The 13,704-nt window shown below is 47.0% G+C and overlaps 1 protein-coding gene across 4 annotated transcripts in view; it reads right to left on the bottom strand.

The window, feature by feature from the left end:
- Window positions 1–13,704, bottom strand: part of Pkig (cAMP-dependent protein kinase inhibitor gamma) — a 64,994-nt gene that overhangs the window by 8,935 nt on the left and 42,355 nt on the right. For 3 of the 4 annotated variants that reach the window (XM_034496482.2, XM_034496484.2, XM_034496483.2), the window contains exon 2: window positions 12,068–12,137. The gene's annotated coding sequence lies outside the window, so the exon portion shown is untranslated. Of the gene's footprint in view, window positions 1–12,067; window positions 12,138–13,704 lie in introns of those variants that run through there. The other variant, XM_076930195.1, reaches the window with a different exon arrangement.

The following is a 13,704-nucleotide window of genomic DNA, read 5'->3' as shown; positions in this document are numbered from 1 at the left end:
TCAGGTAGTCAGTCCTGTAAGGCAAGAATGTTTACCCACTAAACCATTTTGCTGGGCATCCTTTCTTTTCTTTTTGATAAAGGACCTCACACTATGGACCAGGCTGGGCTGAAACTCACTATATACCCTAGGTGGGCCTCCAACTCACAGCAATCCTCCTGCCTCCGCTTTGCATATTCTAGGATTACAGGCATGCGCTATCATGACTGAACAAGACTTTATTTTTCATCTTGCTTTTCTTCATCCAAGCATATGTCTTAAAAACAAGTCCAAATCACCCTGAAACCCTGTACAATGATTATATCAAAACACTAAAAACATAGCCAAAGCCCACCCCGCCCTCAGCTGCCGCTAGCAGCTGCATGATCCTCTGAGGTCACAGCTGCAGACCGACTTAATCACCCTCCCACGAAGACCTGGAGTTTCTTTCCTTAAAAGCAGAGCAGCCACATCAAAGGCTCTTTCCTGTCCTAAGTCCTGCCCAAGGCCCCTCCAGATGCTGTTTTATTTTCCCTCCTATTTCAAGCAACCTTGTGCTGCTAAAACAAAGTACCTGAGCAGACTGCCCTCAGCCCCATGCTTCACATGACACAGAATCAAGAGTTTAAAGACCACAATCATTCTTTTGTAGTCTCCTCCCACGAGGGAGAACACCATCTTTCTTGTCTTGTACCCTCAAGACTGTTCCAGTGCCTGCACGCAGTGGGTACTTCATACTTACTGAATAAATAATGAACTATTAATAGCCTGAGTCCTGCTCCCGAGTGGCCACGCTGGGTCACTGACGGCACCCTGTGCACAGGACTTCTCTAACCTCCACTTGAGAAATGAGGAAACTGAAGCTGGGGCTTGAGTGACTTCTCAGATAACCCCCTGATCCACGATGCTCCCATGCTGTGCTTCACGCTCTTCCGTGGTTCCTCTTGTTTCTCTGTACATCTCTCCATCCCATGACATGGCCATCCACTTGCTCAGATGAGATTATCTGGGTGACACCATTAGGAACAGCAACATTGGGCCTCTCCTGGGCAAGGAGCAACCTCAATCATCTGTTGCTGGAGACAAACTCTATGGCCCACCCCCCCAGTTTCCTCTCTCACAGATTACCTGCATAGTACTCACTTGGGTTCAGAGGCCCAAGCACCCCAGTCTCCTAAAACCTGCACTTCTTCCACACGAGCTGGCTTGCCTCTACTTCTGGCTCACCCCCAGGTCCTTCTTCTCTGTTGGCATCAGGGACACTCAGGAAAGCAGTCAGGTTCATGGTCGCACCTGGCTCAGAAACACTCAATGATTACAAAGAGTAAAGCAAAGCTGAGTGTGACCGTGCGTGCCTGCAAGCCTAGAGCTCAGGAGATAGAGGCAGGAGGATCAGAAGTGTAAGGTCATCCTTGACTATACAGTAAATTCAAAGCCAGCCTGGGCCACAGGAGACCCTATCTTAAAAGAAATAAAGTAAGACACACACACTGATCTGCTCATACCTACTGACCTAGGAATGCTCTCATTCTCCATCAACAGTGGCCAACATGTGGGTCTGTGTTGATTTCTCTTCCTAGCCCTGGAATATCGCAGATCTCCAGCAGAGAACCAGCTTTGATGCATTCAAGAAATGACAGGGCCTGGGCCATAGCAGGTGCTCAACCAGTGTTTGCTCAGTTAACAAAATGTTTATGGAGAATTGAACTGAGAGCACTTCAGAGCCCATCTAGAAAAGACTGTTGTTACTTGGAACAACAAACTGAAACTCAAAGAAGACTACTAGAGGGTCACCTTTAATTCCAGGAAGCAGAGGCAGGTGGATTGCTGTGAGTCTGAAGACAGCTTGGTCTACACACAGAGTTCCAGAACAGCCAGGGTGGCATAGTAAGACCTGATCAAAAGTAGTAACAACAACAACAACGACAGAAGAGTGTCTGACCCAAGGTTCTAGAATCCATAGGACTAATGCCTACCCAGTACAGAGTTTACAGCTGTCATCAGTCCCTGGTGACATCAGGGGCTGCAGGTATGCTATGGTGGAAATTCATCTAGAGCAGCTGTTAAGCCAGCCTCCCCACTGACCACTTGGGACACACTGGACACTGCCCTTTGCCCCTGAACTTGGGAATAACCAAAGCTCCCTGAAGTTCATGGGCTGAAGTGAAGATGAGGTGAGAATATGGGCTCAGAGGGGCCGGAAAGTTCCATGAGACGTGAGAGGTACCAATTAATAAACCATTGCTGTGTCCTACTGTGGCTGAGCTATCAATAAACCTTCCCTTCTGACATTTCACTCGGCTCTTTGTTTACTGTCTGTTTAATGGTGCTGCAGAGAACCAAAAACGTACCCCTCTTTCTCCTGTGCTTTCGCTACTAGGTGAACAGAAATTCTACCAGTCGGCAATCCTGGCCAGCGTGGGCACTATTTACCTGAGAGACCTAGCTCACAGGCTGGTTTTAGTATGTGATGAATTGTTCTAGACTCTAGAGTGGAAGGAGCAAGGGATGGACCCTGTGCCATAACAGTGGTAAAGGTCTGACCCTACCCTCATGGTCGGTTCTCAGACTCACAGACCCACCTCCTCTCCTAGCTTCCTTTTTCCCATCTGAACAATAATGGAGTCTGCTAGTCTCTTCTGGCCTGGACATTTCATTGTCTACTACTGTGCACTACAGAGCTGCCAGGCACCACCTTGCCAGGTGTGAGGTACACACAGGAGACGAGACATTTACAGATTATAATACTGGCTATGGAAGGAGAGAAAAGGGCTCTCCAGCGGTGCACATGGTTCAGTTAAAGGTGGGAAGGTCAGAGAAGTGGCTTTGGGGTAGAATTGAAAAGAAAGGAAGGAAAAATGGTGGTGAGCCAGGTATGGAGACATCTGACTATAACCCTAAACCTTGGAAGGAGAGGCATGAACACTCCCAGATGTTCAAGGCCGGACTGGTCTACACATAGAGTTCCATAGGAAGACCCCATCTCAGAAACCAGACAACCAAACTAACAACCCTCCCTCACACAAAATGAAGGTAGCAGGGCTGGAGAGAGGGCTCAGTGGTTAAGAGCACTGGCTGCTCTTCCAGAGGTTCTGAATTCAATTCCCAGCATTCACATGGTGCTCACAACCATCAATACAGGGATCTAACGCCCTCTTCTGGCCTGTGAATGTATATGCAGCCGAGCACTCATAACATAAAATAAATTTTAAAAGAAGAAAGAAAAAAATGAAGGTGGAAGGTGGCTAGGAAATAATCCAGGCAGAGCCAACATCCAATGTGTCTAATAGCTTCTATCTCAGCCTGTGCTCCATGGGGTGCTAGAGACCACAAAGTTCTCTGCCTTATCCTTAGAGGTTTGGGAAACTGTGGAATTTGGATGTTTACCGGGAACCTGACCTTGAACACCCAGGCTAGAAGGGAGAAGCCAAAACCCCTGTAGGTGCTTGCTCTTGTCCCCACAGAATGGCATCTCCCCCAGGTCTCCCTGCTGCTTTTCCCTGGCTCTGTAGACTAAAGAAGCCCTGGGCTGTGCCAAGAGCTACAGTCTGGGTCTGCAGCTTAGTCCTCATTGCTAGGACAGATTCCACTACACCTCTTACCTGCTTTCCAAATACATTTGAAAGGTCATTTCCTGTTGTTGTTTTTTTTTTTTTTTTTTCCCTTTTTAAAAAGATGAAATATTTTGCAGAAGTTACAGAAAAAGCAAGCAGACTTTTTTTTTTTTTTTTTTTTTTTTTTTTTAAACAGAGGACATGGGGTACAGGAGTATGAAACCTTGTAAAAGGTTTCTTAAGAGTGGGCAAAACTGCCCAGAATCTCTAAGGCTAGAATGAGCTTAGATATTCAATACAAAGGCCAGGATCTACTAAACTAGCAGTTCTCAAATCATCTCTGCAAAGGAAGCTGGAAGCAGACAGGCTGGCAGGGCCAGCCAGCATCAAAGTGTTCCCTAATGCCCTAGGGCACATGCAGTGCAGGGCCCCAGAGTGCTTAATACCTATGCAGAGAGCATCCCTGGGCCAGGCTTTGATCAGAGGCACCAGCAGGCTCCGGGAATATGGAAAACCCAGACTTTCATGATCTGGGTGCAGCTGTGAGACGGGAGGAAACGGCAGGGTGCTGGACAGACAAAGCCAGCAGGGACTTCTGCATTGTTAGGAAACAGGGCACTCTTCTTACCTCTTCAGTCATGTTTCCCACCGGGTGTCCAGCCACCACACCCTCTGGGTCTCCTGCTTCCACGAGGACCTATATGTTAGAGCTTCTCCCCACAACCTCAGTCCTGTGATCTTCCTCTAAATACTCTGTTGATAACCCCCAAAGAGTTTCCAATTTCTGCCCACTTTGTGTATCACTGGCCTTCCTCATCAACACAGCAAACCATGTCAACCTATCAGCCCACTCCTTCCCAGATGCCATCCCCTTCCCAGCCTCATCCGTTCACAGGTGGCTGGAGTTGAGAGCTGGGAGCCTTTCTTGATCATCTTCCTCCCACACCTGCAGTTTGTCACCAAGTTCCATTGTTTCTGCTTGCAAAACAGTTTCAGTGTGCACTACCTGCTAAGTGCCATGCTGAGGCCCTCAACACAGTCTTGCATCCCTCTTAACCCCAAACAATTTCCCATGTAGCCCCAGAGTTGTTCTTGAAACAGAAACTGGGATGTGGGATTCCTCTGCTCCATTCAACACCAACAAAACCCTAACCTCCCCTGTCACCCCCTCCCCCATCCCTTGCTGACCTCGCCCTTCCCAGTCTTTCATCATTTCTACTTTCTTCATGGCCTATTTTTGCTCTCACGCTGGACCCTCTAATTCTCAAACCTACTTCCTGTCCTTCCCAAGCCTCTTCCCTCTGCCTGAAGCATTCTTAGACACTCTCAGCTCCTGTACACTGTAAATAGACAGGTGCACCCTAGCCTGAAGTTCTTAAAGGTTCCTGCTTTGAAGTCTGTAGGACTCAAAACCATCAGGATTCCTGTCTCACTGTCTAAGTCAATAAGGCCTGGTGCCTGGAGGCTAACACAGTGGACATATGTCTTATCTCCAGCATGGCTCTTTACGGTGTTAGTCAACTTACCTGACCAAGGGACAACCAAGAAACATGGGTGCTAATTACTGCCTTGAATGTGGCTGTGGGATTCTCAAAGCTCACTGAGAGCAGAGGTCCAGGTGGTCTCTCTCTGACTGGATACCAAGTCTAAGACAAAGAAACCACTATTGTGGCTATTTTGCTCAAAACAGGGGAGGTTCAGAGAGGTCAGTAGCTTGCCCAAGGTCACATGGCCGTGTGGAACAGGAGTTAGTCTGTAATCGGGCTAACGCATGGAAGTGGCCTATGATGGACACTAGTGTCTAATAGGATTGTTTTTAAGAGTCTCTTTCCATGACTTTAATCCCAGCACTTGGGAGGCAGAGGTAGGTGGATTTCTGAGTTCGAGGCCAGCCTGGTCTACAGAGTGAGTTCCAGGACAGCCAGGGCTACACAGAAAAACCCTGTCTCGAGAAAGAAAAGGAAAGGAAAGGAAAGGAAAGTCTCTTTCCTTTGTCTTTTTTTTGTGCCCTGCCTACCCAGCCACCCCAGTCGCTAGCCTCAAAGAAAGAATTTCAAAAAGTAGAACAGGAAACAGGGAAGGCTTATGAAAATATTCTACTGTGCTCGCCAACACAAACACCAGATGCACTTAGCACGCTAAAGCAAAGTTCTCTGCTGAATTGAATCCCTTGTGGTTTCTGGTTTCAAGTCAAAGTCTCACAATGTATCCCAGGCTGGCCTCAAACCTCTGATTCTCCTGCCTCAGCCTCACTTGTACAAAAAGTATAAGCCACATCTAGTCCTCTTCATCGGATTTTGTGTTTGAGATCAAATTCTTCAGTCTTTTCATGGATGTTTGGCTGAGTCTATGAATTTGCCTCAAATTTTTTTGAATTAATTTATTTATTCAATTCACTTTACATCCCAATGTCAGTCCCCCTCACCCTCAATCCACAACAATAGAAAAAAAAAAAATAGGCTATCAATTTTAAAGCCCCACCCTCTTAGAGACTATGCCCTACCCAGCAGGGCTATACTGTGACTTATATAGGTAGGGGCTACCATCTGTGGTTCTAAGGGGCCATTGGGATGAAACAGCAGTCTTGATGGACGTCTCAGTGGCCAGGCACACTCCCCCCAGCCCCAAGCTCTCTTTGCCATTTGTGCCTTATCTAAGCTTCATTGGGGGCTCAGCTTCGAAGCAAAACTTCCAGGAAGGGGCAGCTTCCCAATCCTATGGGAGGGAGGGGCCGGAAGGGAAAGTGAAATCACTTCCAGGCAGGCTCGCCAAGGTCCCAGGCTGGTGCCATGTGGGTGCTTCTGGGCATGGTTCCCCAACCTTAGGGGTCCCACGTGCAAACGAAGGGGAAAGCAGTCATCTCTGTCTGTAATAGTTCAGCAACATATCTACAAGTTATTTGACATTGCCTAACACACTGACATTTAAAAAGCTGGGAATGTAACTCGGTGATAGAGCACAGGCCTATCGTAACACAGTCCTGGGTTGAAGTTTCGGCACCATCAAGACAATACATAAGGGAAGGGAGGACCTAATTTAAATCCTTTTGTATGAGTTATGAGTTGGCTTTAGAACTAACTTCTTTTCTTCCTTTTCTTCCGTTTCCTACTCTTTCATTTTTGGGAGGCACTGGGGATTCAACTTAGGGCCATCCATATACCACTGAGCTATATCCTAATATCTGATGTCTAACATAAAATGAAGGATGGTGTCTGACTCTCCGGTGAAGTTAGGGAATCTCAAACAGCATCCACCTGGCTCTCCTAGGATGCCTGTTTCCAGCACTTGAGAAATATAGGAAATCAGAGGCTGTTATACCATGAGAACCGCAAACTCTGGGAAGGACCACACGAGGAAGCCTGAGCTGCATGGGTGGAGATGCAGCTGGTCAGTCACTGACTCCTGCACACCCCTTGTTACTCCAACTCCAGCCACTAGCTATGTGTGCCAGAAGTACCCAGGCACACTGCCCAAAGTCCTGCGCTACAGAAACCAAGAGAGAAAGTTACTACTGCTATTCCACTCCCGGGACAGAAGCGATGTGTTATGGAACAGCGGGAAGCTAGAGCGAAGGAGTCACTTCCAGTTCAGGTGTCCTCTCCAGCTCCTTTAAGAGTCCTTTCAACGTCACCCCAAAATACACTGAGCAGAATGAAAAGAAGATAATATTACCTCTACAATAGCCATCCATTCATCCAAAAACCTACCGACCGATCGATCACTCACTGAGTGCCAGGTTTGTGACTACATGCTATGTACATAAAACAGCCAGACACAGGTACAGCCCTGAAGAAGCTCGAGGTCTAGCGAGGGAGACTGACTGAAAATACCTTAACTCCTCACAAGTTACAGGGTGTGAGGCACGCAATAGAATTGCTACAAGCACTGGGTGTACTTTCAAACTCCCTCAGTATGTCTGTAATGACAGGCAGGGTGGGGCTTCAGCACAACAGCCCTTGTTGACATTTTACTGATGGGAGGCATAGTAGCCGGGTAAGGGAAGAGTTTAGGAATGCGTCAGGTTATCATATATAAACCTTTAAAGGTCACAAACATTGGCAGCTAGGAGCCATAGCAAAAAGGAACAGAGAGATGACAGGACACCTGGCACCTTCCTCAGGTCTCTGTGTATGAGCACAGTTGTGCAAACACATACACATAAATAAATCTTATAAAACCCCCTGTCCCTTGCCTACATCAGTTTCAGAGTGATCTAGATCAGAAGCATGCTCAGAACTTCTTAGCTAATAAAACCATTTATAAAATGCATTAGGATCAATGTTCATGTCTCTATTCCCTGGGGATGGACATAGCCACAGTACCAGGATTCTCACATTATTACTCTAAGGGTCAAAGCCCTCATCTGGAGACACAAAGTAAATTAGCAGTCGCCTGGGACAGGGGAGGGAACAAGAGGGTGATGGTAAAAGAGTGCAGGGTTTCCTTGTGGGTGCTGGAGATGTCTGTCTATAGGTGATTACAGTGATGGCTATCCAGCTGTGAAGGGCACTGACTTGTATTCTTCAACGGGTGAACTATGTGGTATGTGAAGTCATAAAGCTGTAGGAAGAAAAGCAGCCTATCTAATTCTGACGGCGAGAAACCCTGCTCACGTGGACCCTAGCGCACCGGTGCATTATGCCCTACACCTTCCTCGGGATTTTAGATCACTCCTATAAATAATGTAGTTTCTCTCTCATATAGGCGATCACACAGAACATTCTCAGGATCATGGTGTCTGGGCTCTATGCCCTATGCAAAACAGTTCCATATTTTTCTGCCTTTTCCCTAAAAATAAGGCAGGTGAGCAGGTGTGTTTTAGTTACACACTTCTGACTGGCTCACTGGCTGTGTAGTCTATGGCAACTCACTCAGACTCCTACAACAGCCACGTCTCCACATGGAAAACGACAGCACCCACGTTCTTAGGGCATCACGAGGGCGAGGTCAGACAGCATGCAAGGTGCAGTTAATGGTACCCGGGGCAGTAGACGCCAGGTTGAACTGAAGCTAGCAACATTTTATTTTGTTTTTTGAGGCAGGGTTTTCCCTCCCTCCCTCCCTCCCTCCCTCCCTCCCTCCCTTCCTTTTTCTTCTTTTTATTGTTTTGTTTGTTTGTTTTTTGAGACAGGGTTTTTCTATGTAGCCCTGGCTGTCCCGGAACTCACTTTGTAGATCAGACTAGTCTCACAGAGATCATCTGCCTCTGGGTACTCTGATTAAAAGTGCATGCCACAATGCTCAGCCAACATGTTTCTTGCCATCATCAATGCTCACAATGTACACATCATTGCTGCTCACAACTGTCCTTGCATGAACTCAAACCAGTAAACTCATGTCACGTTCAGAGCACTTGGGTCCAGTGGGATGAGATAAGAATTGGGTTGTACGTTTCACGACGGGAGTCCGGAACATCCTACAGAGCTTCCGCAACACTAAGTCATCTACCTCCGCTCACCCATGATCCTGGCACTGCTAGTTCAGATGGCCTACGGTATCGGGAATTATCCCTAGATCAAAAGTTCTCCAATTCCAAAGGTCAAAAACACTTCTGACAATCTAAGGAAAACTATGGACATTTCCCAAGAAAGTGTGGATCTGTAAGCATCCAGGAGTGTCCATGACTATAGGAACCCTGGCGTCCTTAGGTCTTCCCACAAAGCTCAGCAGTGTCAAGGTGCACAGGGCTCTGGCCCTCAATGTTCCAAAAGCAGCAGGAGCAGGGGCTAACTCTCTTAAACTCGATTTGTGTAAAAAACATCCTGGGAACTGACAGTTGCAACTAAGTCACTGCAAATATGCATCTAGGGGATTCCCAAAGGCCCCAAGTCAGAAGAGGACACAGCCCGGGGTCCTGGGAAGCAGCTGGCAGGCAGGCAGGGTACACAGGCTGATAAGCAGGGGAAGAGCTCTATTCTAATGGGGGCTTCCCACTAGAGACCCTGGCTCTACGAGCAGAGAACAGTCTCAGCAGAGGGGCTGGAGGGCCAAAATCGCCCAAATCCTGGGACTACTAGAAAGTGGAAGAGAAAAAATGCAGTAGATTCTGCCCTGGTTACAAGGAGATGGTTCTGAAAGGAGATGGGAAGAGTGAACTATGGGTAAGAAGCCGAGTCACGAGCTTACATGATGCCAAGGGAGCAAAGCACAGACCATCTCTGAGTCTTGGGTTCTTTACCTGTAAAAACAGTGCCCACTGAGTACTGCTGCCAAAGTAAAGAAAACGGGTACGACTTTCTCTAAGTCCTTTCCTTCTATGACTGTGGAGAAGAGAAGCACGGAACAGAAGTACAAGATGAGAATTGGAAGCTTTCTCTGCCAAGAGTTCAAAACCTGGTCTCACTACACAGTTATAGAGACTCTAACCTCTCCAAACCCCTAGTTCTTTGCCTGTGAAATGGGGAATAACAACTTCCCCACAAGAACTAGAAACTAAAAATATTAAGTGTATAGTGCTTGGCTCAGACAAGACATTCAAGGCAGAAGTTACTTTCATCCAAAAAGTGAACTTTTAAGTAGTTGAAAAATAAAAGGCACAGAGCTTTTTAAAAAGGCTGGAGTGAAATGAAATCTTGATTGTGCAGCTTTCTGGCTTTTGATCATTGGCCATATGCTGTGATTTCTAGAAGCCTAGGGTACCTGCTCCAAAAACCACAGATAATAACATGAATTGCTGAGTAAGATGCCAGGAAGACCATGGCCCATGATGCATTCTTATTTCTGTGCCATTTTTCAGATGGCAAAACAGCTTACCAGGGTTAAATGATGGCTTTCAATGAACTGAATAGATGTTTAAGCCTTTTCACCATTATGGTGGTAAAATTCAAAGTAAAACATATATATTTATGTGTTAAATCACCTAAATGATTAGCACATTCAGCTAATTACATATCCATCACCTCACTTTTGTGAAGAGACAGCCTAAGATCTGTTCTCTTAGCAACTGGCAAGCAGCCAACACATTATTCCTAGCACTAGTTGTCATTCTATACATTAGAGATCATCTCTCCCAGACTCTGTCACTGTTTCTCATCAGACTCCACAGGCAGAAGGAGCACAGGCCCTGAGGAGAGGTTAGGATAGCAGGTGTAGAGGGTAAGAAAATTAGAGTGGCCCAGTTTCCAGAAGAGTCACCTTTCTACATCTAAGTCACATGGCTCCTGGAATATCACTCAGTGACTTTCTGCTTAGAAGCAACAGGAAAAAGACTGGACTCACTTGCAGTCATTTGTCAATCTAGCCCTGGTACCTGCTCTACCCTACACAAGCCGGTGCACACCCTTGTAGCCTCAGGGGCACAAAGCCCTCTTGAGTCTCTGGGCCTTCCCTGTCCTGCTCCAGAAGCCCGAGCCTGTTTGGCACACTCCTTTCCTGCCTCTGCACCCAGTGCAGAAAACAGTCTTCCTGAGGGTAAGGACTATGTCCCGTATCCACCTCACACTTTCTGATAAACTATGATAAAAAGATAATTTCCTGAGTGACTCTAACCTGAACTACATTAGAGCTACGCTATTCCTACAAGGCCATCTTCCTCACACATCCCTGGTTGAGCAACAAAAGCACAACAGTCCAATGACATCTTCAGAGAGATGAGCTCACCACCAGGCTCTCAAATAGTTTCTGACAATTCTGGTTGTAGCTTAAGACCTGGTAGACGTGGATCAACTGGGCACAGGTGGCCTTTGTTTCTTACTCCCTTCACAAGGACACCTTCATGTGTGGGCAGATGTCTGTAGACCACATACTCCCAACAACAATTCACAGGAGTTTTAGATTTAGGAGTTTTAGGTGAAAAGCCAGGTGTAGTGTGGTGATGCACACCTTTTATCCCAACACTTGGGAGGCAGAGGCCAGCCAGAGTAAAATGATAAGGCTTGGGGGGTGGGGGGGAGGGAAAGGGAGAGGGAGAGAGAGAACCAGAACCAACAAACAATCATGCTGGCTCTTTTAGACTATGCACCACCACACCCAAGAACACCTGGCTATCACAGAAACTATGAGTGCTGCCCCTAGGCAGCGCACCCCTAGGCCACCCACTTATACTATGTACACACTGTGTCTCCAGATAGAAGGTGCCTGCCCCATCCCTCCTAACAGGGCTGCTGGACTGGGCCCATTTCTTTGGACTAGGGTTTGCTTTTGGTAACTAGTCTTAAAATGGCAATTCCCGTAGCATGCCCTGTACATGCAGAAAAAACTGGAGTTACAGCCACTGTTGCTAATCAGCCATGTAGGACTCCCTCTGTTTGGGTACATGGCTGAAGAATCCTGCTAAGGCACCGGAAGGAAGAAGTCTTTCCAGTGCTATGAAGAAATTGCCTGGATGGAAATCAGGCCTGTGGCTCTGCAGCATGACATTATATAACTGATGCTAAGAGCCACCCTGCCTTTTCTTCAGGAGACTAAAATTCCCCCTGGAACTGCACTTAGAACCTAGTGGCTTTCTTTTCTTCAAGCAGAGGGAAAAAACAGAAAAGGTGTGTAGGCAAACTTGTGATGTGATGTACAAAGGTGTGAACTACACAGCTACCCACCTAGTTTAATTTTCTTTTCCTGCTTGCATCTCTTCAGACTTTTCACTCTTGATTCACCAGTGTAGAAGGTCTAAGGAACCAGAAAAAAAGAAAACAAGATTAGAGCTAGACACACTCTGGGTTGTAAACTAGACCAACCTCTGAGAGACAAGTTTGCAGCATCTGTTAGCATGCCGCCATGAGCACAAAAACTTCGAGTGGACCCAGTGTCCAAGAATTGATATCATAGATACACTCAGGCGAGGAAAAGGTACTGTATGGAATTAACTGTCTAGATAGAGAATGGGGTTAAGTCTTTGGGGATCAGCATGCCAAGAGACTACACAGCCATTTCAAAGTAGAAAAACTCTCATGGAAAGATATGTATGCTTTGTTGCTTAAAAGAATATTGAGAAATTTCATGTATTACTTCTGCTTTCTTGTGAGGAGACAGTCCCCTAGCCTCACAATCTCCCCCTCAGTGATGAGCCCACACACAGCTCCCTGCTCCCTGCATACAGGACAGTGAGGTGCATTTGTTTTCAGGTGATGGGGGAGGGGGAGAATCAAAACAGAACAGGTCTTCCAATCCATTTTCCTATTTTGGTTTTCCAGACAGGCTGCTAGCTAGCTGGAACTCTTTGTGTTGACGTGCAGATTTCTATGAACCTAGGTCAGCCAAGGCTACAAAGCAAAAAATAGGTAAAGTCTAAATCAGAAACCTCCCAACCCTAGCCAACGCCACCCAGCCCTGGGAGTGGCTGGCTGCTGGGAACTGGTTACTTCAAACCACTACATCTCTGCTCACTGGAGGCTGCACCCAGCAGAAGCCCTGGCTTCCATAGCTGTGAGAGCAGGAGCCCAGAGAAGAGAAATGTAAACACGTTTGAACCAGGAGAGAGAGAGAGAGAGCAGAGGCAATGCTACAGTAAAGTGAAAGAAGCCGAGCGAGCGCTGGCAACAGGTGCCTCAGCCCAGCGGCTCCCTGGAGGGCCCCGTGCTCCTCTGCAGAAATGCCACGGTACTAGCTTATGCTTAATAAAGATGTCACTAAAAGAGCAGCGCTGCCTCCGTGGGTCTCTACAAATGCTAATAACACATTTTGCTTTACCTCTCACTGCACTCAACCTTTGCCCTGTACACTTCTCCAAGGCAGTGACCACCATAGAGGCCCACATCTCCAGGCCCTGCTGCACTGTGTGAACCACAGGCCTACATTCCAGTCCTGTGACACTTTTTTCCTCTTTTCTTTTACATCATCCATCCATCTGAATGAATATTGGCTGAACACATGAAAATGTTACCAATATGGACTAAAGGTGTGGTGGCTTCAGTGCTATGGACCCTCTGCCTTGTAGGCTTGCCACCTAACCAGACTCTCCCCACTCCCTGTGGCCTCTCCCAGGACACAGGACAACACGTTTGTTTTGTTGAGATGGGGGTTTTTGCAACTGAATATTTATTCCTCTATCAGACTGTGTGCAATTAAAAATCTTATTCCTGGGAGGCTGGCTCAGTAGTTATGTTCAGCTCCTTGAATACACATCAGGTAGCTCACAAATGCTTACCTGCCTATAACTCCAGCTCCAAGGGATCTGACCCCCATGGGCATCTACACACACATACACACACAGACACAAGCCACAATATATGTGGTG

This window comes from Arvicanthis niloticus, chromosome 2 (genome assembly GCF_011762505.2).
Source record: "Arvicanthis niloticus isolate mArvNil1 chromosome 2, mArvNil1.pat.X, whole genome shotgun sequence".
Classification (NCBI taxonomy): Eukaryota; Metazoa; Chordata; class Mammalia; order Rodentia; family Muridae; genus Arvicanthis; species Arvicanthis niloticus.
The sequence above is the reverse complement of the archived record's forward strand: the minus strand, read 5'-3'. Positions and strand labels throughout refer to the sequence as shown.